Source organism: Hyla sarda, chromosome 2 (genome assembly GCF_029499605.1).
Source record: "Hyla sarda isolate aHylSar1 chromosome 2, aHylSar1.hap1, whole genome shotgun sequence".
Taxonomy (NCBI): Eukaryota; Metazoa; Chordata; class Amphibia; order Anura; family Hylidae; genus Hyla; species Hyla sarda.
Genome location: NC_079190.1, coordinates 154,600,083 through 154,626,412, shown reverse-complemented (window position 1 = coordinate 154,626,412; position 26,330 = coordinate 154,600,083).

The window sequence follows — 26,330 nt, the reverse complement described above, 5'->3', positions numbered from 1 at the left end:
ACAATATAGGAGAAAGTGGACCTGCCTAGTCCCACAACCCAAATGATTCTGATAAAATGCCATTTATATTATTTCTTGCAGTGGGGTTGGAATACAAATTACTAATCCATGAAATAATAGGAGGACATAACTGAAAATATTTCAGAACCTCCATTAGGAATCCCCACTCCACCCTATCAAATGCCTTATTGGCATTTAAGGACAGGATGGAGTGGGGACTCACCAAGCTGTATATGCAAAAAGGTTCTATCCAAGTTATTAAATAGATTTCTTCCTGGAATAAAACCATTTAGTTCCTCCCCAATTATCTTTATAATTTGTTTTGTCAGTCAGGAGATTATCAGGAAACTGTCTTAAAAAAAATGTAAGTCTGTATTTAATAATGATATTGGTCGATACAAATAAATGTTTTCATTTTTTAAATACTTTTTTAATATGAGTACAATAATGTCCACCATCATTGATTGGAGGAAGCCACCCTTGCTACAGGACTTTCATAAAAATTGGCCAAAGTGCCTCTCCAAACTTCTTGTACACCTCGAAGGGCAGTCCATCTGAGTTGATAACCCCTTAAGGACTCAGCCCATTTTGGCCTTAAGGACTCAGACAATTTAATTTTTACGTTTTCATTTTTTCCTCCTCGCCTTCTAAAAATCATAACTCTTTTATATTTTCATCCACAGACTAGTATGAAGGCTTGTTTTTTGCGCGACCAGTTGTCCTTTGTAATGACATAACTCATTATATCATAAAATGTATGGCGCAACCAAAAAACACAATTTTTGTGGGGAAATTAAAAAGAAAAACACAATTTTGCTAATTTTGGAAGGTTTAGTTTTCACGCCGTACAATTTATGGTAAAAATAACGTGTGTTCTTTATTCTGAGGGTCAATACGGTTAAAATGATACCCATTATTACATACTTTTATATTATTGTTGCGCTTAAAAAAAATCACAAATTTTTTAACCAAATTAGTACGTTTATAATCACTTTATTTTGATGACCCCTAACTTTTTTATTTTTCCGTATAAGCGGCGGTATGGGGGCTCATTTTTTGCGCCATGATCTGTACTTTTTTTGATACCACATTTGCATATAAAAAACTTTTAATACATTTTTTATAATTTTTTTTGTAATAAAATGTATTAAAAAAGTAGGAATTTTGGACTTTTTTTTTTCGTTCAGTCCGTTCACCGTACGGGATCATTAACATTTTATTTTAATAGTTCGGACATTTACGCACGCGGCGATACCAAATATGTCTATAAAAAATTTTTTACGCTTTTTGGGGGTAAAATAGGAAAAAACGGACGTTTTACTTTTTATTGGGGGAGGGGATTTTTCACTTTTTTTTTACTTTTACTTTTACATTTTTTTACATTTTTTTTTACACTTGAATAGTCCCCATAGGGGACTATTCATAGCAATACCATGATTGCTAATACTGATCTGTTCCATGTATAGGACATAGAACAGATCAGTATTATCGGTCATCTTCTGCTCTGGTCTGCTCGATCACAGACCAGAGCAGGAGACGCCGGGAGCCGCACGGAGGAAGGAGAGGGGACCTCCGTGCGGCGTTATGAATGATCGGATCCCCGCAGCAGCGCTGCGGGCGATCCGATCATTCATTCAAATCGCGCACTGCCGCAGATGCCGGGATCTGTATTGATCCCGGCACCTGAGGGGTTAATGGCGGACACCCGCGAGATCGCGGTCGTCGGCCATTGCCGGCGGGTCCCTGGCTGCGATCAGCAGCTGGGATCAGCCGCGCATGACACGGGCATCGCTCCGATGCCCGCGGTTATGCTTAGGACGTAAATGTACGTCCTGGTGCGTTAAGTACCACCGCACCAGGACGTACATTTACGTCCTGCGTCCTTAAGGGGATAAAGCATTTTCCATTTCCTAAAAATTTATTGCCATGTTTAATTCTTCTTGTTCTTTTTCACCCATCCTTGGAAAAGCAACACAATTAAGATATTCCTTAATTCTTTTTCCTTGTGGACTTCCCTCGGATGTGTATACCTTCCTAAAATAAGTTACAATTGCCTTTTCAATTTCCACAGGTTCTGTAATCAATCCTCCCACTTCATTTTCTAGACTACAAATATCTGACTTCCCCTTCTGGCTTTTTACAATATTAGAGAGTAGTTTACCCATTTTACATACTTTTTTTTTTTTTGCCCCTTCAAAAATAAGTGTAGTGTTTTTTTGTAAAATCATATCCCTATATTTATCTTGGAGCTGTTTCAATTTATCAAAATTCTCTTTTGAAAGGTTCCTACTATACAATGCTCCCCTTCTTTTCTCTTTCATTTCCTCTTCTTCTTAATTTACATTTATAAGTTTCTATGTTCTTAACAAGGACTCCTCTTAGGTATGATTTCAGGGTATCCACTATAACATAAATATGTGCTGAGCCTATATTTATATTCCAAAATTCTATAATTTCTGCCTCCACCCGTTCGGTTATCTCTTCCATGGTAAGCCAATGGGGATTGATGTTCATTTTTCTTATCCCACTCTTTCCTCTCTCTATATTCTTACTTTTGAAATATCATACCAACGGGCAGTAATCCGAAATGGATCTAGGTTCATAGCTAATCCTATGAATGTTTAACAGCGCCAAATCAATTGCTATAACCATGTCTATTCTTGAAGCTGCCACAAGCAAAGAACTATAACAAGAAAAGATACCTATATTAGGATTTAATTTCCTCCAACCATCTCTCCATCCTACTTCTTCACAAAATGTATATAAAAGTGATACTCCCTTGCCCCTAGTTCTTCCTCTTCTATCCCTTTCCAGATCCATAACTGTATTGAAATCCCCAAATATATACAGATCTTCAATTTTTTTGTTTGCTATAAATTCAACTAAGCCTAACAGCATCTGAATATTAAAGGGTGGTGGGATATATATAAAGGCTAGTATGAGATCCTTTCCCTCCCATCTGGCAAACAAAAATATATATCTGTCCAACTCATCTATAATTTTTTTATTTATTTTAATTTTATTAGTGATATATACTGAGACTCCTGATGTGTATCTAGAATATGTAGAGTGAAACTACATCCCGGACAATCTCCTTTTCATTACCTCTACTGTCTCTTGACACATATGCATTTCTATTAAACTCACTGTTGCTGGTAAATGTCTATTAATTGCATCAAAAGTAGCACATCTCTTCTTTCTGTCATTTAATCCTCTCACATTCCATACTACAGCTTTATTTCCAATTTCCTTCGTATATTACAAGAAAAAAAAACACCCTATCCCTGTCTGTATGAACCACCCACCTCCTCACCTATACCCCATCATTCCCCTCTCCTCTTACTCTACTACCCCCTCCCCCTTCTCACTCCTTATAGATCATTGTATTAAATCATCATATTCCCTGTCTATCTAGCCATTCTCCTATTTCCTCAAGCGAGGTAAAAAAAAAAAAAAAAAAAAAAAAAACACTGTCCATGTGAGTAATTCTCATCCATGCTGGAAACGGCAGGGAAAACAGAACCTTCGCAGTGTGAAGTCTTTTCTTAATTTCTTTATGCCCTATCCTTCGCCTCTATGTGTCCAGTGAATAATCTGGGTACATGTACATTTTTGAATTTTCATATTCGATCGTGCCCATTTCTCTTGATTTCTTCAATAGTCTATCTCTGTCTGCAGAACATAGGGTTTTAAACAGTAAAGTCTTAGGGGTGAACCTGGAGTAGGTTTTTTGAATGCAATTATATGGGCTCTCTCAATATTAAACTTGGTCTCTCAATCTCTCCCTGAGCACTTCTGACAAAATTCAATTGGGTTATTTCCTTCTGCTCCCTCTGGAAGCCCTTCAAGGTCTTTCAACTCATTTATTCACTCTTTCAGAATCTTATTGTCTTTTTTTAATCCCTTAAGGATGCAGGGTTTTTCAGTTTTTGCATTTTCGTTTTTTCCTCCTTACCTTTGAAAAATCATAACCCTTTCAATTTTCCACCTAAAAATCCATATTATGGCTTATTTTTTGCGTCACTTTGCAGTGACAGTCATTTTACCCAAAAATTCCCGGTGAAACGGACACAAAAATCATTGTGCAACAAAATGGAAGAAAAATGCAATTTTGTAACTTTTGGTGTCTTCCGTTTCTACGCAGTCCATATTTTGGTAAAAATTACACCTTATTATTCTGTAGGTCCATACGGTTAAAATGGTACCCTACTTATATAGGTTTAATTTTGTCGTACTTCTGTAAAAAATCATAACTACATGTAGGAAAATGTATACATTTAAAAATGTCCTCTTCTGACCCCTATAACTTTTTAATTTTTCCACATACAGAGCGGTTTGAGGGCTTTTTATTGCGATGTGATCTGAAGTTTTTATCGGTTACCTTTTTGTTTTGATTAGACTTTTTGATCACTTTTTATTCATTTTTTAATGGTATAAAAAGTGACCAAAAATACGTAATTTTTTTTACGTGTATGCCATTGACCGTGCGGTTTAACACCTTGGGGACAGAGCCCATTATAACCCTAGGGACGGGAGCATTTTTTGCAATTCTAACCTCTGGTCACTTTAAGCATTAATAACTCTGGGATGCTTTTACCTTTTATTCTGATTGTGAGATAGTTTTTTCGTGACATATTCTACTTCATGTTAGTGGTAAATTTTTGTTGATACTTGCATCATTTCTTGGTGAAAAATGCCAAAATTTGATGAAAAAAATAGAAAATTTTGCATTTTTCGAACTTTGAAGCTCTCTGCTTGTAAGGAAAACAGACATTCCAAATAAATGATATATTGATTCACAAATACAGTATGTCTTCTTTATGTTTGCATCATAAAGTTGACATGTTTTTACTTTTGGAAGACATCAGAGGGCTTCAAATTTGGAAGACAGCAGCAATTTTCCAATTTTTCACAAAATGTTCTAAATCGGAATTTTTCAAGGACCAGTTCAGTTTTGAAGTGGATTTGAATGGCCTTTATATTAGAAAAACCCCATAAATTACCCCCATTATAAAAACTGCACCCCTCAAAGTATTCAAAATTACATTCCGAAAGTTTGTTAACGCTTTAGGTGTTTCACAGATATAGCAGCAAAGTGAAGGAGAAAATTCAAAATCTTCATTTTTTACACTCGCATGTTCTTGTAGACCCAGTTTTTGAATTTTTACAAGGGGTAATAGGAGAAAAAGCCCCCAAAAATTTGTAACTCAATTTCTCTTGAGTAAGGAAATACCTCATATGTGTATGTCAAGTGTTCGGAGGGTGCAGTAGAGGGCTCAGAAGGGAAGGAGTGACAATGGGATTTTGGAGAGTTAATTTTTCTGAAATGGTTTTTGAGGGGCATGTCAGATTTAGGAAGCCCCTATGTGCCAGAACAGCAAAAAAAAAAAAAAAAAAAAAAAACACATGGCATACTATTTTGGTAACTAAACCCCTCAAGGCACGTAGCAAGGTGCCCAGTGAGCCTTAACACCCTACAGGTGTTTGACGACTTTTCGTTAAAGTCGGATATGTAAGTGAAAATTTTTTTTTTTCACTAAAGTGCAGTTTTTTTTCCAAATTTACCATTTTACAAAGGGTAATGGGAGAAAATGCCCCCAAAATTTATAACCCCATCTCTTCTGAGTATGGAAATACCCCATGTTAGGATGTAAAATGCTCTGCGGATGAACTACAAAGCTCAGAAGAGAAGGAGTCACATTTGGCTTTAGGAAAGCAAATTTTGCTGAAATGGTTTTTGGGGGGCATGTGGCACTTAGGAAGCCCCTATGGTGCCAGAAAAGCACAAAATACCCACATGGCATATTATTTTGGAAACTACACCCCTCAAGGAACGTAACAAGGGGTATAGTGAGCCTTAACACCCCACAGGTGATTGACGAACTTTCGTTAAAGTGGGACGTGAAAATGAAAAATTTGATTTTTAACACTGAAATGCTGGTGTTACCCAAAACTTTTCATTTTCAGAAGGAGTAATAGGAGAAAATGCCCCACAAAATTTGTAACCCCATTTCTCTCGAGTAAGGAAATACCTCATATGTGTATGTAAAGTGCTCTGTGGGTGCACTAGAGAGCTCAGAAGGGAAGGAGCAACATTGGGCTTTTGGAGAGCGAATTTTGCTGAAATGGTTTTTGGGGGCATGTCGCATTTAGGAAGCCCCCATAATGCCAGAACAGAAAAAAAAACACATGGCATACTATTTTGGAAACTAAACCCCTGACAGAACTTAATAAGGGGTGCAGTGAGCATTTATACCCCAGTGGCATTTGACAGATCTTTGTAACAGTCAGTGGGCTGTGCAAATGAAAAATTAAATTTTTCATTTTTACTGACCACTGTTCCAAAATCTGTCAGACACCTGTGGGGCGTAAATGCTCACTGTACCCCTTGTTACATTCCGTGAGGGGTGTAGTTTCCAAAATGGGGTCACATGTGGAGGGGATCCACTGTTCTGGCATCATGGGGGCTTTGTAAACACACATAGGCTTCAATTGCAGCCTAATTCTCTCTCAAAAAGCCCAATGGCGCTCCTTCTCTTCTGAGCATTGTAGTTCGCCCGCAGAGCACTTTACTTCCACATATGGAGTATTTATATACTCAGAAGAAATGGGGTTACACATTTTTGGAGGCTTTTTTCCTATTACCCGTTGTGAAAATGAAAAATTTGGGGGTAACGCCAGCATTTCAGGGGGAAAAAAAAACACATTTTTAATTTTCATGTCCAACTTTATCGAAAATTTGTCAAAGACCTGAAGGGTATTAAGGCTCATTATACCCCTTGTTATGTTCTGTGAGGGGTATAGTTTCCAAAATGGGGTCACATGTGGGTGTTTTTTGCGTTCATGTCAGAACCACTGTAACGATCAGCCACCCTTGTGCAAATCACCAATTTAGGCCTCAAATGTACATGGCGCTCTCTCACTTCTGAGCCATGTCGTTTGTCCACAGAGCATTTTACGTACACGTATGGGGTATTTCCGTACTCAGAAGAAATTGTGTTACAAATTTCGGGGGTCATTTTCTCCTTTTAAGTCTTGTGAAAATGAAATGTATTGGGCAATACCAGCATGTTAGTGTAAAATTTTTTAATTTTTTTTACACTAGCATGCCGGTGTAGCCCCCAACTTTACCTTTTCATAAGGGATAAAAGGAGAAAAATCACCCCAAAATTTGTAGTGCAATTTCTCTCGAGTACGGAAATACCCCACATGTGGCCCTAAACTGTTGCCTTGAAATACGACAGGGCTCTGAAGTGAGAGAGCACCATGCGCATTTGATGCCTAAATAAGGAATTTGCAATGGGGGCGGACACGGTTACCTACAGTAAAACCCTACAGCGGTGTTTCCCAAACAGGGTGCCTCCAGCTGTTGCAAGACTCCCAGCCTGCCAGGACAGTCTATGGCTGTCCGGCAATACTGGGAGTTGTGGTTTTGCAACAGCTGGAGGCTCCCTTTAGGAAACACAGCCGTATGTGACTTTTTTCATTTTTATTTGGGGGCGGGGGGTGGACGTGTAAGGGGGTGTATATGTAGTGTTTTACTTTTTATTATTTGGTAGTGTAGTGTAGTGTAGTGTTTTTAGGGTACATTCACACAGGCGGGGGTTCACAGTAAGTTTTCCGCGGGGAGTTTGAGCTGCGGCGGAAAATTTGCCGCAGCTCAAACTTGTAGAAGGAAACCCACTGTAAACCCACCCGTGTGAATGTACCCTTTACATTCAAATGGTGGGGGCACCCCAAACCTTCAGCTGTTACAAAACTACAGCTCCCAGAATGACAGAGCTCTAGGCACACTGGTGGGGAACCACTGAGTTAGAAAACAGACTCTAGCTCAGTGATTCCAACCAATGTGCCTCCAGCTGTTGCAAAACTACAACTCCCAGCATGTATGGTCTATCAGTGCATTCTGAGAGTTGTAGTTTTGAAACCGCTGGAGGCACACGGGTTGGAATCACTGAGTTAGGAAACAGACTCTAGCACAGTGTTTCCCAACCAGTGTGCCTACAGCTGTTGCAAAACTACAATTCCCAGCATGGCCAGACAGTCAAGGATTCTGGGCATGTAGTTCTGCAATATCTGGCCCTTTAGATGTTGCAGAACTACAACTCCCAGCATGCCTGGATAGTCTGTTCTTGCTAGGAGTTGTAGTTATGCAACAACTGGGGAAGAAAAGTTTGGAGACTGTGCCCCTCCAGATGTTGCAAAACTACAACTCCAAGCATGCCCAGACTGTCCAGGCGTGCTGGGAGTTGTAGTTCTGCAACATATGAAGGGCCAGATATTGCAGAATTACACGCCCAGCATCCTTGACTGTCTGGCCATGCTGGGAATTGTAGTTTTGCAACAGCTGTAGGCACACTGGTTGGGAAACGCTGTGCTAGAGTCTGTTTCCTAACTCAGTGATTCCAACCCGTGTGCCTCCAGCTGTTGCAAAACTACAAACTGTGACCCTCCAGATGTTGCAAAACTACAACCCCCAGCATGCCCAGACAGCCTTTGGCTGTCTGGGCATGCTGGGAGTTGTAGTTTTGCAGTTTTAGAAGGCCACAGAGAAGATCACTTACCGCGATCTTCACTGCAGCCTTCTCCGCCGCACTTTCCGGCCACCGCTCCTCCTGCTGCCGTCGCTGCTCCGTGATGCCGACTCTACTGCCTCCGCCGGTCCGGGTAAGCAGGCCATGTTCCCCTCCTCGCCGCCCGTGTGCCCCCCCCCGCTCTGCCCTGGCTTTGATTGGTGGGCAGATGGAGGGGAAGTGAACTCTAACCCCCTGCCCCCCTCCTGCCACCTCGCTCCTATCCTTTAGGATGGTTGGAGCTGTCTCTGACAGCTCTGATCATTCTTATTTTCCGGGCGATCGGGTCACCAGTGACCCGAATGGCCCGGATCACGGGCAAATCACTGGTCTGAATTGACCAATGATTTGCCGCCATCGCTGACATGGGGGGTCTCAGGACACCCCTAGGCATTGCCACGGGATGCCTGCTGATAGATATTAGCAGTCATCCCGGTCTGATCACCGCCCGGCGAGCGGCAGTGATCGGAAATGCCGAGGGCGTATGGATACGCCCTCTGTCCTTAAGTGACGGGACGCAAGAGCGTATGCATACGCCCTCCATCCCCAAGGAGTTAATTAACTATATATTTTTATAGTTCGGACATTTACGCACACGGAGATACCACATATGTTTACTTTTTATTTACATTGTTTCATTTTTTTAATGAGAAAAGGGGGGTGATTCAAACTTTTATTAGGGAAGGGGTTAAATGATCTTTATTAACACCTTTTTTTTACTTTTCTTTTTTTTTTTTTGCAATGTTATAGCCCCCATAGGTGACTATAACACTGCACACACTGATCTTTTACACAGATCACTGGCATGTATTAACATGCATGTGATCAGTATTATCGGCACTTGACTGCCCCTGCCTGGATCTCAGGCATGTAGCAGTCATTCGCCGATCGGACACCGAGGAGGCAGGTACTGTCCCTCCGGCTGTCATGTAAGCTGTTCAGGATGTTGGGATTTCACCGCGGCGGTCCCAAACAGCCCGACGGAGCATCCGGGATAGTTTCCCTTTCGCTTCCAACGCGGCGGTCAGCTTTGATCGCCGCGTCTGAAGGGTTAATACAGGGCATCACCGCGATCAGTGATGTCCTGTATTAACCGCGGCTCCCGGCCATTGATGGTCGCCGGGACCGACCCGATATGACGCGGGATCACGGCGTGACCCCGCGGCATATCGCGGGAGCCGGCAAAGGAAGTAAATATACGTTCTTCGTCATTAAGGAGTTAACACCTCATTCCCATTGTCTCCCAATTTCTTGTGCATTGATGGGACTTCCATCTAAATTTTTACCACTCTTTCCCTGATTTTGTTTTTTGTTTACATCGTCCCTGATGATCATAACTTCCACCTTTACTCCTCCCACCTGATCAGTCAAGTCTCCAAATGCTGCATTAGATTTCTGCATTTCCACATATAGTGCTGTATTATTAGGCTCACTCCTCTCCTCCTCCACCATGCCTGCAGCTGTAAGTACATTGAACCTAGAGCAGAGTTCCTGAGCATTTTCCCCTTCTTGTTCTGCATTATGAAACAAAGCTACCACATTAATGGTAATGTTAATTATAGAAAAAATTAATGATATAACTAATAACTCTATTAATTTAAAGGTTGAAAATACACACTGCACACCTTGTTAATTTTAGGACATGTACAGTACAGACCAAAAGTTTGGACACACCTTCTCATTCAGAGTTTTCTTTATTTTCATGACTATGAAAATTGTAGATTCACATTGAATGCATCAAAACTATGAATTAACGCATTTGGAATTATAGACATAACAAAAAGTGTGAAACAACTGAAAATATATAATATTCTAGGTTCTTCAAAGTAGCCACCTTTTGCTTTGATTATTGCTTTGCACACTCTTGGCATTCTCTTGTTGAGGTTCAAGAGGTAGTCACCTGAAATGGTTTCACTTCACAGGTGTGCTGGTGTGGAGGAGGAGGTGTGATGGTGTGGGGGTGCTTTTTCTGTTCTGTTTCTGTGCCATCATTTTACCCATATCTTTGTGAGATTTAAAGGGGTTCTTCAGTGCTTAGACATCTTATCCCCTATCCAAAGGATAGGGGATAAGATGCCTGATCGCGGGAGTCCCGCCGCTGGGGACCCCCTTGATCTTGCACGCGGCACCCCGTTTGTAATCAATCCCCGGAGTGTGTTCGCTCTGGGTCCGATTACCGGCGACCACAGGGCCAGCGGCGTGTGATGTCACGCCTCCACCCCCGTGTGATGTCACGCTTCGCCCCTCAATGCAAGCATACGGGAGGGGTCATGATAGCTGTCACACCTCCTCCCATAGGCTTGCATTGAAGGGCAGAGCGTGATGTCACACGGGGGCGGAGGCGTGACATCACCTTCTCATTCAAACTGGGTGCCGCGTGCAAGATCATGGGGGTCCCCAGCGGCAGGGGTCCCCAGCGGCGGGACTCCCGCGATCAGGCATCTTATCCCCAATCCTTTGGATAGGGGATAAGATGTCTAAGCACCGAAGAACCCCTTTAAGATATTTATCCAATCTGGCAGCTCCCGCTATTTCTGAGATTCCCATTCCTTCTCCTCCTAGGTGGGGGTTTAGGAGCCATTCCTCCAGGGGAAATAATTATATTTTCTCGTCTTTGTTGTTATCACTTTTTCCCTTTACAGATGACACTTCCACCTTTATTATATGTTCATCATTTCCCATCAAGAAGGGGTCAGTTTTCCAGCACAGTGTCTCACTATGTATGGAATAACCCTGGCAGATCTCTAAAAACCCAGTGCAGCACTGTATATCAAGCAGTTGATAGTACAAATTATAATGTTTCTCCCAAAGTTCCTCACTCCGGTATCTGTCCTTCGGTCACAGTGGTTTCTTCACCATGTTCCCGCACCTGGAGACTTTACAGCCCCATCTCTTTGCAAAACTTGCGTTCATCTGGTCATCAGAGGGTTTTGCAGGGACCGAACATTGAAGAGAGGGAGAGATGGGAGGAGCCTTTGGGGAGCGGAAGGTGACGGCTCACATCATGCCAGCAGCTCACCAAGTGGTTTAATTAACAATATATTTTTAGTTCGGACATTTACGCATGCAGCAATACCACATATGTTTATATTTATTTTTATTCACATAGTTTTTTTTGTTAAATGGGGCAAACTTTTATTAGGGAATGGGTTAAATCACATTTATTAAAGAGGTATTCCAGGCAAAAACTTTTTTTTATATATCAAAGTTAAACAGATTTGCAAATTACTTCTATTAAAAAATCTTAATCCTTCCAATAGTTATTAGCTTCTGAAGTTTTCTGTCTAACTGCTCAGTGATGATGTCACGTCCCGGGAGTTGTGCATGATGGGAAAATATCCCCATAGGAACTGCACAGCTCCCGGGACGTGAGTCATCAGAGAGCAGTTAGACAGAAAACAACAACTCAACTTCAGAAGCTAATAACTATTGGAAGGATTACAATTTTTTAATCGAAGTAATTTTCAAATCTGTTTAACTTTCCAGAGGCAGTTGATATATAAAAAAACGCTTTTTTTAACGTTTTTTTTTTCATGTTATAGCCCCCATTGCCGACACTGATCAATGCTATGCCATAGCATAGCATTGATCAGTGTTATCGGCGCTCCACTGCTCCTGCCTAGATGTCAGGCATGGAGCAGGGAATTGGCGATTGGACAATGAGGAGGCAGGTAGAAACCCTCCTCGTATCCTAACAGATGATTGGGACACTGCGGTTTCACCGCGGGGGTCCGATCAACCAGACTGAGATGTCCGGAATGCTTTTTCTTTACTATAGACGTGGCGATCAAGGTTGAGTACTAAAGGGTTAATACATGGCATCACCGCGATCCGTGATGTCCGGTATTAGCCATGGCTCCCAACTATCATTAGCTGCCAGAACTGACCCGCAGTCCTTAACAGGTTAAAGGAGAAGTCTCATGCCAAAAAACATATCCTCAGGGGGGCCCCCTGCGATCTCCTGTATGGAGCCCTGGCTCTCCCTTGGAGTGGCGCGTCATGACTCCCTGCCGGGGTGAGGGCAATCACGCCCACTTCATATATCGTTATGGGAGAGACGAAGATAGCTGAATGGCTCTCCCATAGAGACATATGGAGGGAGCATGCGGCCCCTGCTTCGGCCCTCAGCGCTCAGACCCCTTGCGATCTAAAACTTCTCCCCTAGGAGCTAAGCCTGCTCTATACATGCTGGCTGTCTTAAGGGATTTTTTTCACAAATAAATGGAAAACCTCTCTTTTAGATCAAAGAAAAACAGATTTATTGAAATGTTCCTATGTCTAGACATTGTTATTACTTACTATGGTGCCCCTAGGCTTTCTTTTGATTGACTCTCAGAATGTCCCCCTTTTTCAGCACTTGTGGCCAAACATGCCCTGGCACTGGAGACCTGAGAGACAGAACATCAGGGACATTATAACAAGAAACAGCAATTTCTAGACACAGCATTTTCCCAAAATCATTCCAGTTGAAAACTTTAGTTTTGCTTGATTTAACAGAAAAATTTAATATTTATTTGTGGATACATCTTTATTTAGCTAAAAGAAAAAGTTTATTTATCTAGAAAGAGATTTGTCAAGCTCTGTAGTAGAGTTATTTTGTGCAAAAAAGTCGCACTTACTTGTGCACGTGTGACTTTTCTCTACATGCTGCGACTTTTAGATTTTTGATTACTCCAAAGCACATTTCTGAAATCTGCTGACGTAGTAATTTTTTTTTTTTTTTACTTTGCAGTCGTCATGTATTTATCGAATGCAATTGTTGCTTTTTATGAAGAAAAACATTTGCATTTCCATTTAAAATTCATATATGTATTCAAGGTCCAACCTGGCTTACAGAAAGTGCATACGTCCGCAGAAAAGGACATTAACACCCACTTTAACATCTGTTCTTGTTCTGCATCATGAAACAAAGCTACCACATTAATGGTAATGTTAGTTATAGAAAAAATTAATGATATAACTAATAACTCTATTAATTTAAAGATTGAAAATACACACTGCACACCTTGTTAATTTTAGGACATGTACAGTACAGACCAAAAGTTTGGACACACCTTCTTATTCAGAGTTTTCTTTATTTTCATGACTAGGAAAATTGTAGATTCACATTGAATGCATCAAAACTATGAATTAACACATGTGGAATTATAGACATAACAAAAAAGTGTGAAACAACTGAAAATATATAATATTCTAGGTTCTTCAAAGTAGCCACCTTTTGCTTTGATTACTGCTTTGCACACTCTTGGCATTCTCTTGTTGAGATTCAAGAGGCAGTCACCTGAAATGGTTTTCACTTCACAGGTGTGCTGGTGTGGAGGAGGTGTGATGGTGTGGGGGTGCTTTGCTGGTGACACTGTTGGGGATTTATTCAAAATTGAAGGCATACTGAACCAGCATGTCTACCTCAGTATCTTGCAGCGGCATGCTATTCCATCCGGTTTGCGTTCAGTTGGACCATCATTAATTTTTCAACAGGACAATGACCCCAAACACATCTCCAGGCTGTGTGAGGGCTATTTGACCAAGAAGGAGAGTGATGGGGTGCTGCGCCAGATCACCTGGCCTCCAGAGTCACCGGACCTGAACCCAATCGAGATGGTTTGGGGTGAGCTGGACCGCAGAAGGCAAAAAGGGCCAACAAGTGCTAAGCATCTCTGGAAACTCCTTCAAGACTGTTGGAAGACCATTTCAGGTGACTACATCTTGAAGCTCATCAAGAGAATGTCAAGAGTGTGCAAAGCAGTAATCAAAGCAAAAGGTGGCTAGAACCTTGAATATGACATATTTTCACACTTTCTTGTTATATATAATTCCACATGTGTTAATTCATAGTTTTGATGCCTTCAGTGTGAATCTACAATTTTCATAGTCATGAAAATAAAGAACTGTACATGCAGGCGTACACACAAAATTTTTAAAATAATGTTGTGTTAAAATAGAATAAGGCACAAAATAATTGTGTAAGAATTTTTACAGACTACGTAAATAACCATATGTGGAACAAAAATTTTTCCTTAAAAAAAAAAAGAATCATCCATAGTAATACAGCTTCATGCACATTTTTGGAGGTGGGAACATACCGAACGTTTTTTTTTTTTTTGTGGCTTCACTATTGTTTATGTGCCTGCTGGTGCTGCGCTGTCTTCCTTATGGATATAACCTCCGGCCTCAGCACGGCCAAGCAAGACTCCACCCACCAACGTAAAAAAATGCAGGCTCAAAATTAAACAAAAAAGTCTCTAGAGTACGGATATTCATGGGGCTGATGGGTTTTTGCGGGATAGTTGGAGTGCAGCTGTCAGAACCTATAGGGTTAAAAGGTTCTGACAGGTTCTTTGTTGTTTTCTGTTGCTGGGTTACGCCCGGATGTCTGACTGGTCAGCTGACCTTGATTGGAGCGCCTGTTCTGGGTCCATATAAGCTGGCAGTCTACTCCCAGTCAGTGCTTGCTATAGAGCTCAGTTTGTACTCTAGCTAGCTGTCTTCTGTATTTGTATATCTGGCTTTTTGAACTTTTGGCGTGTTTAGTCTTCCTTTGTTAGTCTGTTTGTTCCTACTGTCCCCGGACCTGGTCTGTGACAGTGTAGTTTATTATTTTGACAGTTACACCCCTCACTTATATAGGAAGGTACTGTCTTCGTGGTTACGGACCTGTCGTTTCGGGCAGCTAGTAGGCAGGGACAGGGGAGCGGGCAAGAATAGAGTGCACTCCTTCCCTGCCCATTCCTGACATTATAGCAAGCCCATATACAGGGTGGGCCATTTATATGGATACACCTTAATAAAATGGGAATGGTTGGTGATATTAACTTCCTGTTTGTGGCACATTAGTATAGGTGAGGGGGGAAACTTTTCAAGATGGGTAGTGACCATGGCGGCCATTTTGAAGTCGGTCATTTTGAATCCAACTTTTGTTTTTTCAATAGGAAGAGGGTCATATGACACATCAAACATATTAGGAATTTCACAAGAAAAACCATGATGTGCTTGGTTTTAACGTAACTTTATTCTTTCAGGAGTTATTTACAAGTTTCTGACCACTTATAAAATGTTTTCAATGTGCTGCCCATTGTGTTGGATTGTCAATGCAACCCTCTTCTCCCACTCTTAACACACTGATAGCAACACTGCAGGAGAAATGCTAGCACAGACTTCCAGTATCCGTAGTTTCAGGTGCTGCACATCTCGTATCTTCACAGCATAGACAATTGCCTTCAGATGACCCCAAAGATAAAAGTCTAAGGGGGTCAGATCGGGAGACCTTGGGGGCCATTCAACTGGCACACTACGACCAATCCACTTTCCAGGAAACTGTTCATCTAAGAATGCTTGGAGCTGGCACGTTCCCTGAGTTTTTCCAGCAAGATGGTGCACCACCACATTATGGGTGTCAGGTCCGAGCATTCCTAGATGAACAGTTTCCTGGAAAGTGGATTGGTCGTGGGCCAGTTGAATGGCCCCCAAGGTCTCCCGATCTGACCCCCTTAGACTTTTATCTTTGGGGTCATCTGAAGGCAATTGTCTCTGCTGTGAAGATACAAGATGTGCAGCACCTGAAACTACGGATACTGGAAGCCTGTTCTAGCATTTCTCCTGCGGTGTTGCTATCAGTGTGTGAAGAGTGGGAGAAGAGGGTTATATTGACAATCCAACACAATGGGCAGCACATTGAACACATTTTATAAGTGGTCAGAAACTTGTAAATAACTCCTGAAAGAATAAAGTTACGTTAAAACCAAGCACATCGTTGTTTTTCTTGTGAAATTCCCAATAAGTTTGATGTGTCACATGACCCTCTTCCTATTGAAAAATCTAAAGTTGGATTCAAAATGGCCGACTTCAAGATGGCCACCATGGTCAAAACTCATCTTGAAAAGTTTCCCCCCCTCACATATACTAATGTGCCACAAACAGGAAGTTAATATCACCAACCATTCCCATTTTATTAAGGTGTATCCGTATAAATGGCCCACCCTGTACTTGCAATTGCTCTGTTCCTGCATGTGGGAAGCAATGTCTGTTTTGGTGGAGCAAATGCAGGGCTTGACTAAGTTGGTCCAGGATTTAGCTGAGAAGATACAGCAGCAAGAGTCGCCTCAATCTCAGTCTAAAATAATTCAGGACTTGACTGAGAGACATGAACATAAGGAGCAGCTGAATCAGAGGTTGTTTTCCAGAAACTTGGAGCTTGAGTCTACTCAATCTCAGTCAGTATTAGTTCAGACCTTGACTCAGAGACTGCAAGACCAGGAGCATTTAGTTCAGAGTTTGCTAGCTAGAATTTGGGAGCTGGAGTCTGCCTGAAATCAGGTGTCATCTGTTTCTGCTTCCGCTCCTGTGGAGCCACAAGTTAGTCTCCCTGACCAATTTTCGGGTAACCGTAAAATGTTTAAAACCTTTTGTGAGAGCTGCAAATTGTACTTCCCTCTACTCATCTGGTACTGAGGCCCAAAGAGTTGGTATTATTATGTCTCTTTTGCAAGGGGGTCCCCAGGAATGGGTATTTTCCCTTGGTCCCGATGCTCTGGAGTTGTCCTCAGTGGATGCCTTATTTGTGGAGTTGGGTCTTTTGTACGCTGAACCGGACCTTGCTGCGTACCCTGAGAGTCAATTGTGTACATTAAAGCACGGTCGCAGACCAGCAGAGGAATACTGTGCAGATGGCCCAGCCTTGATTTGTCAGTTCAGACTAGGGTTCTCTGACACCTTAAAGGACATGTTTGTTACATATCCCTCTCCTGACACCCTTGACCAAGCCATGACTCTAGCTGTATGTTTGGATAGACATTTGCAAGAACGCAAACAGGAGTGTTCTTCATCCTCTGTCTCTCCTGTCTTGCTTGATTCCTCTCCTGTTTCCAAATCTATCCCCGAGGATGGACCTGTGCAGATAGGGTCCATTTGTACCCCGGAAGAATGTAAGAGGTTTCATCAACTCTGTGGCCTGTGTTTCTACTGTGGAGAGGACACTCATTTCATTGCCTCCTGTGTCAAGCATCAGCGTCCAAGTGGCAATCGTGGTGGCCACTTGGGTGCACTGGTATGTCTTGCCTCCCAGAGAGCCAAGCCTGCCAGAGTTCTTCTGGGGGGCATTGATCCTACTAGTGTACAATCTTATTTTACTTCTAAGAGTATTATGAAGCCTGTTTTGCATCAGCCTCTGGTTAAATCAGCATCTTGTGACATCATTGGCAATAAGAGTTTGAAGAGCACTCCAGTTGATTTGCAGTCAGAGGGTAATAATGAGGATCCAGAGGATGACTGCGAAGACACCAATGAGTGATGTTGTCAGGAATAGCCTTGCTATGCCCATTTAGTTTGGACTGGTTTTCCCTTAAGTTTTCCCTCAGTCAAGATGGTGGATTGTGTCTCAGCTGGGTGCCATCTTACTTCCTGTCTGATATATAAACCCCTCAGGCATGTTGCTCAGTGCTTGAGTATTGTGTCTGTGTTCCTGCTTGTACAGTCATCTAGCCTGGAACTTGCTCTCGGGTCTGTTCCTCCACTTGCGGTTTACCCTGCTAACCTTGTGTACCCGCTGACGGATTATCAAGTCTTCTCCTGATACTTCACTTGGATCTCTGCTTATCTTCCTGCTACTCCTGTGCAAGTCTCCTGCATTTTGGCCTAGTCTCTGCCATTGGTCTCCAGCAGTATCCACCAGTATCGTGACAGGATACTCAAGCCTAAAATGGAGTCCGCTGGGACTGGGAGTTCGGAGGTTCGCATTAAGCAGCTACAGACTACTCTGGCTAATATGCACAAAGAGATGCAGGTGTTAAAAAACAAATATGATGCCTTTGAAGGACAGACTTCTCACAACGTCCACATTTATGGACAAACAATTCAAGAGCTACGTGGGACGGTGCAGACATTATCTGACCGGATAGCCCACTTGGAGGCTCAAGCTTTTGTACCATCTACATCCGTGCCCGTCATGAGTCCTATGTTGCCGCCGTTCAGATTTGGCGGAGACCGCAACACATTCTGGGGATTCCTCAATCAATGTAGGCTGTACTTTGATGCAAATTCAAACCAGTTTCCTACTGACCGGTCTAAAGTCCTGTGTATCATTATGCTGCTGACACATAAAGCCATTGCCTGGGCTAGTCCACTGATTGAGACCCAAGACCCCGGCTGAACAACCTTGAAGATTTCATCAACGCCATGAGTCAAATGTTTGATGATCCTAATCGAGGTGCTACGGCTGAAGCAGCAGTACTAGCATTGCGCCAAGGCAGACGCCCTGTCACCGAGTATGCGATGGAGTTCAAGAGGTGGGCTATCGACACTGATTGGAATGATGCAGCGAAAATGTATTTTTTTAGGAAAGGACTCTCCAGCGCATTAAAAGATGAACTTGCCCGTGCAGAGGCCCCTTTAGGCTTAGACGCATTTATTAACCATTGTATTAGGATTGACACCCGACTGTCTGAACGACGACAAGAGAAATGGGCTACCTTGAATTTTGATACTAAGCAGTACCCTTCTTTCCCCGTCACTATCTCTAAGGAACCGCAAGGAAAGATTCAAAGGGATTCGGGAAGTGAGCCTTCTACTGCGGAAAATCTGATCACTTTCTTATCAACTGCCCTAGCCGTCCTCGGAGATTGGTGGAAGCCATTGCGGATCATGACTTTGTGGACGGGGAATCAATTGTTTCTGAAACAGTATTATCAGAGAAAGCAGCTATCCATTCCATCTCATCGGTGGCCCCTCCTATTAAGAAAGGAAATAAAGATTCCTACTGCCTTCTTCCTATTAAGTTTCTGACTAATTCTCAGTGGATTTCTACCTCTGCTATGGTGGACTCTGGGGCTAGTGGCAATTTCATGGACCTCTCTTTTGCCCAAAAGCATGGGGTCAGATTTAACAAAAAGCTCTCACCCGTGGTAATGGAAACTGTAGATGGATCTTCACTGAGCTCTGGGCCTGTGGATCAAGAGACGGAACCACTTGAGATCATTATAACACCCCAGCACCGTGAAGTTCTCTCATTCCTGTTGATCTTGTCTCCACATTTTCCTGTTATTTTAGGCCTACCATGGTTGCAAGCACAGAATCCTTTCATAAACTGGGAAACTAAAGAAATATGTTTCCCTGAGGAGAATGATCTTTTGACAGAGCACTCTGAACAAGATTCTAAAGAACCAGTTGAAGATAATAAAATTGTAGAATTACCCTCTGTATATAAGGATTATGCGGGCGTGTGCGAGAAACAAAATGCAGACAAGCTTCTCCCACATCGATCTTATGACTGCCCTATAGAATTGCTTCCTGGTGCCCCTATACCCTTTGGACACATTTACCCTTGGCATACCCTGAACTAAAAGCCCTCAAGGACTACATAGAGGAAAATCTGGCGAAGGGGTTCATCCGCCCATCCCCCTCACCTGCAGGGGCTCCCATATTCTTTGTCAAAAAGAAGGACGGTTCTCTAAGACCTTGCATTGATTACAGGGAACTTAACAAAGTTACAATTAAGAACCGCTACCCTCTACCATTGATTCCGGAGCTCTTGGAGAGAGTGCGACATGCAAAGGTGTTCACCAAGTTAGACCTGCGTGGCGCTTATAACTTGGTCCGCATAAGATCCGGAGATGAATGGAAGACAGCGTTTAGGTCAGGTTATGGACATTTTGAATATCTTGTTATGCCATTTGGTCTTTGCAACGCCCCTACTACCTTCTTTGGATCAGTTTGTAGTTATCTATTTGGATGATATCTTAATTTTCTCCAACTCTATGGAAGAACATCAGAGACATGTGAAATTGATTCTGGACCGTTTAAGAGAGAACCAACTCTACAATAAAATTGAAAAATGTGAATTTCATCAGACTGAAATCCAATTTCTGGGTTATATAATTTCACCCTGTGGTCTACACATGGACTCTAGCAAGATTAAAGCAATAGTAGACTGGCCTACCCCCAAAAACATAAAAGATGTTCAACGTTTCATAGGTTTTGCCAATTTCTATAGACGTTTTATTAGGAATTTCTCGGAGATCATTGCTCCTATTACGCAGTTGACTAAGAAAAGAAATGCCTTTGCCTGGTCTTCTCAAGCACAATAATCCTTTTGTCTCCTAAAGTCTAAGTTCACTACAGCCCCAGTGTTAATTCCTCCCGACCCAGAATGTGCCTTCATTGTGGAAGTAGATGCTTTAGACTGTGCTATAGGGGCTATTCTGTCGCAGAGAACAGGAGACAAGGGTTTATTGCATCCCTGTGCCTTTTTCTCCCGACGTTTATCACCCGCTCAGAAGAACTATGATGTGGGGAATAAAGAACTGTTGGCCATTATTGCAGCTTTCAAGGAATGGAGGCATCATCTTCAAGGAACCTCACAGCAAATAATTGTTCTAACTGATCACCGTAACTTGGAATTTGTTAAATCTGCCAAGTGTCTATCTCCTCGCCAGGCTCGTTGGAGTCTCTTTCTCAACCAATTCAACTTTGTAATCTCATACCGGCCTGGTTCCCGAAATGGCAAAGCGGATGCTCTATCTAGAATATTTTCCAATGATTGTACTTCTATTATTCCACCCAAAACTATTGTTTCTGAGTCTAACTTCGTAGGAGTAATCCATAATAAGGACTTGCTGGAAGAGATAAGAGGCCTATAACACAGATTCCTTGCTGTCTCAACCACCTGATTTAACGCTTTTTTACGCTTAAGAACAAGACGTGGATCCACGGACAACAGCTATATATACCTGAAACAGTAAGATTGAAAATTCTAAAACTTGCCCATGATTCTAAGATTGCTGGACACAAGGGAGTGCAGAAGACACAGGAATTCCTATCTCATTTCTTTTGGTGGCCCAATTATCAACAGGACGTAAGAAAATGTGTATTGTCATGTGACGTTTGTGCTAGATGCAAGACTCCACGTTCTTCACTCTTGGGTTTGTTACAGCCTTTGCCGATCCCCTCTCATCCCTGGGGTTCCATTTCCATCGTATTATCGTAGATCTACCTACCTCTAAGGGAAAAAATACAATTCTGGTAGTAGTTGACCGACTCACCATGGCTGCACACTTCATTCCATGTACCGGCCTACCTTCCGCTAAAGACACTGCTGACCTTGTAGTTCAGAATGTATTTCGTTTACATGGAGTTCCTGATGAAGTTATCTCGGATCGTGGGGTACAGTTTACATCAAAATTTTGTTCAGCACTTGATATTGAGGTTAACTTATCAACCACCTTTCACCCACAATCTAATGGACAAACTGAGCACACAAATCAGACCCTGGAACAGTACTTGCAATGCTATATCTGTCATTTGCAAGATGATTGGGTCTATCTGCTCCTGGTGGCTGAGTTTTCCTATAATAACTCCCAAAATGCCTCCACTAAGCAAACTCCTTTTTTTGCGAATTTGGGATATCACCCAAATATTCTACCCAAATTCCCTGCTGTTTCACCTATGCCTGCAGTTGCGGAAAGGATCTCTAAGTTACAGCAAAATTTGGAACTAATCAAAACAACATTAGAGAAGGCTCAAGAAAATTACAAGAAGGCGGCAGATAAATTTCGTAGGCCAGCACCAATGTTTAAGGTAGGAGATAAAGTATGGCTCTCCACCAGAAATTTTAAACTTAAGTTGCCTTCTCCAAAACTGGGACAGAAGTTTATTGGGCCCTATAAGATTATCCGGATAATTAGTAAAGTAGCTGTTCGGCTCCAACTCCCACGATCCATGAAGATTCATCCTGTTTTTCATGTGTCTCTGTTAAAACCTGTTGTGCTCAACCCTTTTCCGGAACGTATTCCTTCTCCTCCTGATGCAGTGGAGGTAGATGGGCAAGAACAGTTTATTGTAGAAGAAATCTTGAACTCTAGAATTTTCAGGAACCAACTACAGTACCTCGTTAAGTGGCAAGGTTATGGGCCTGAAGAAAATTCTTGGGAACCTGTGAGTAATATTAATGCTCCCCGAATGATCAAACAGTTTCATCAAAGACATCCTGGGAAGCCGTGGCAGGTCACGTCCAGAGGCAGCTGTTGAGGTGGGAGTAATGTCAGGAAGAGCCTTGCTATGCCTGATTAGTTTGGACTGGTTTTCCATTAAGTTTTCCCTCAGTCAAGATGGTGGATTGTGTCTCAGCTGGGTGCCATCTTACTTCCTGTCTGATATATAAACCCCTCAGGCCTGTTGCTCAGTGCTTGAGTATTGTGTCTGTGTTCCTACTTGTACAGTCCTCTAGCCTGGAACTTGCTCTCGGGTCTGTTCCTCCACTTGCGGTTTACCCTGCTAACCTTGTTTACCTGCTGACGGATTATCAAGTCTCCTCCTGATACTTCACCTGGATCTCTGCTTATCTTCCTGCTACTCCTGTGTAAGTCTCCTGCATTTTGCCTAGTCTCTGCCATTGGTCTCCCGCAGTATCCACCAGTATCGTGACAGGTGTGATTTGGAGGATGAGGTTACTGATGAGGACATTGATAGTCCATCTGTATCCAAGTCAAGACCTCTTTACTCTCAGGTTGTGAAGGGTCCGATGGCCGCTTCTATAAAGGGGGGTACTGTCAGAACCTATAGGGTTAAAAGGTTCTGACAGGTTTTCTGTTGATGGGATACACCCGGCTGTCTGACTGGTCAGCTCACCTTGATTGGAGCACCTGTGCTGGCTCCATATGAGCTGGCAGTCTACTCCGAGTCAGTGCTTGCTATAGAGCTCAGTTTGTACTACCCCAATAAGTTTTTTTTTACTTTTGGATCCTCTCTCACTATTCTCTCTGGTATTAGCGATTTTGTACTGTGACATCTCTTGGCTTCAGATGCAGATAGTTGACATTGGACTTGTTGTGTGAGTGTTTAGTCTTTCTTTGTTAGTCTGTCTGTTCCTACTGTCCGGACCTAGTCTGTGTCATTGTAGTTTATTATTTTGACAATTTGCTCCTCACGTATATAGGAAGGGACTGTCTTCGTGGTTACGGACCTGTCGTCTCGGGTAGGTAGGTAAGTAGGCAGAGACAGGGGAGCGGGTGAGAATAGAGTGCACTCCTTCCCTGCCCATTCCTGACAGCAGCTATTTAGTGCAAGGCAGGACAGTCAGGGTGTCACCCGATGTGGTACGCCACCCCCCCTCCCCTTCACTCTCTAGCAACGCTACTGGTAATAAAGGTTAGATAAAGAACTTCAGCTATTAAAATAAGAGAAAACTTTTCTGCTTTATAAAATGCTTTTGTAAGCCAGTTTCCTGGGTTTTGTTTACGTGTGATTTATTTATCAAGGTCGTGTGACTAATTGATAAATAGGTCTCATGTAAGCAAAAGTTAAAAAAAAATAATTGTCATATAAAGCCATATGTTTGCAAAGAATAAGTCTCCTTCCTATTGTTTAAAAAGCTTTCTAAAAGATTTCATACTTTACCAGCATAGAAACTTATTTATTTGTTTAGTTGTTCAATTTTATTTAATTATATAAAATATACATTGTGGCTTCCTTTGGAACTTGATACATAACTGAGCTATTATTTCAATATTCAATCAACAGTGTATTATTTATTGTATATTTATTGTAATATCTTTTGTTAAAAAAAAAAGCTTTCAAAGAAGACATATACTTTTTTTTGTATTTTAAAATACTTGATATATCCTATAAGTTATAGACTTATTGTTACGCCTAGCGCTCCGGGTCCCCGCTCCTCCCCGGAGCGCTTACGGCGTCTCTCTCTCCGCAGCGCCCCGGTCGGTCCCGCTGACCGGGAGCGCTGCACTGTCATGGCCGTCGGGGATGCGATTCGCACAGCGGGACGTGCCCGCTCGCGAATCGCATCCCAGGTCACTTACCCGTCCCGGTCCCCCGCTGTCATGTGCTGGCGCGCGCGGCTCCGCTCTCTAGGGCGCGCGCGCGCCAGCTCCCTGAGACTTAAAGGGCCAGTGCACCAATGATTGGTGCCTGGCCCAATTAGCTTAATTGGCTTCCACCTGCTCCCAGACTATATCTGATCTCTGCCCCTGCACTCCCCTGCCGGATCTTGTTGCCTTAGAGCCTAGTGAAAGCGTTACTGTGTTTGTCCATACTGTGTACTTGACCTCCTGCTATTGCCTTATTGACTACGATTCTTGCTGCCTGCCCCGACCTTCTGCTACGTCCGACCCTGCTTCTGTCTACTCCCTTGTATCGCGCCTATCTTCAGCAGTCAGAGAGGTTGAGCCGTTGCTAGTGGATACGACCTGGTCACTACCGCCGCAGCAAGACCATCCCGCTTTGCGGCGGGCTCTGGTGAAAACCAGTAGTGACTTAGAACCGGTCCACTAGCACGGTCCACGCCAATCCCTCTCTGGCACAGAGGATCCACCTCCTGCCAGCCGGCATCGTGACAGTAGATCCGGCCATGGATCCCGCTGAAGTTCCTCTGCCAGTTGTCGCCGACCTCACTACGCTGGTCGCCCAGCAAGCTCGACAGATCGCCCAACAAGAGCACCAGCTGTCGTACTTGACCACCATGACTCAGCAACTTCAGTCGCAGCTACAGCAGCTTCAGTCTCAGCTACTGCAATTTCAGTCACAGCTACAGCAGCAACAACCTTCTCCTCCGCCAGCTCCTGCACCTCTTCCGCAGCGAGTGGCCACTCCTCGCCTCCGCTTGTCCCTGCCGGACAAATTTGATGGGGACTCTAAGTTTTGCCGTGGCTTTCTTTCACAATGTTCCCTGCACTTGGAGATGATGTCGGACCAGTTTCCTACTGAAAGGTCTAAGGTGGCTTTCGTAGTCAGTCTTCTGTCTGGGAAAGCTCTGTCATGGGCCACACCGCTCTGGGACCGCGATGACCCCGTCACTGCCTCTGTACACTCCTTCTTCTCGGAAATTCGAAGTGTCTTTGAGGAACCTGCCCGAGCCTCTTCTGCTGAGACTGCCCTGCTGAACCTGGTCCAGGGTAATTCTTCCGTTGGCGAGTACGCCATACAATTCCGTACTCTTGCTTCTGAACTATCCTGGAATAATGAGGCCCTCTGCGCGACCTTTAAAAAAGGCCTATCCAGCAACATTAAAGATGTTCTGGCCGCACGAGAAATTCCTGCTAACCTGCATGAACTCATTCATCTAGCCACTCGCATTGACATGCGTTTTTCTGAGAGACATCAAGAGCTCCGCCAGGAAAAAGACTTAGATCTCTGGGCACCTCTCCCACAGTCTCCGTTGCAATCTACGCCTAGGCCTCCCGCCGAGGAGGCCATGCAAGTGGATCGGTCTCGCCTGACCCAGGAGGAGAGGAATCGCCATAGGGAAGAAAATCTTTGTCTGTACTGTGCCAGTACCGAACATTTCTTGGTGGATTGCCCTATCCGTCCTCCACGTCTGGGAAACGCACGCTCGCACCCAGCTCTCGTGGGTGTGGCGTCTCTTGATTCTAAGTCGGCTTCTCCACGTCTCACGGTGCCCGTGCGGATTTCTCCTTCAGCCAACTCCTCCCTCTCAGCCGTGGCCTGCTTGGACTCTGGTGCCTCTGGGAATTTTATTCGGGATTCCTTGGTTAATAAATTCCGCATCCCGGTGACCCGTCTCGTCAAGCCACTCTACATTTCCGCGGTCAACGGAGTCAGGTTGGATTGCACCGTGCGTTACCGCACGGAGCCCCTCCTAATGTGCATCAGACCTCATCACGAAAAAATTGAGTTTTTTGTCCTCTCCAATTGCACTTCCGAAATTCTCCTTGGACTACCCTGGCTTCAACACCATTCTCCTACCCTGGATTGGTCCACAGGGGAGATCAAGAGCTGGGGTACTCTTGTTTCAAG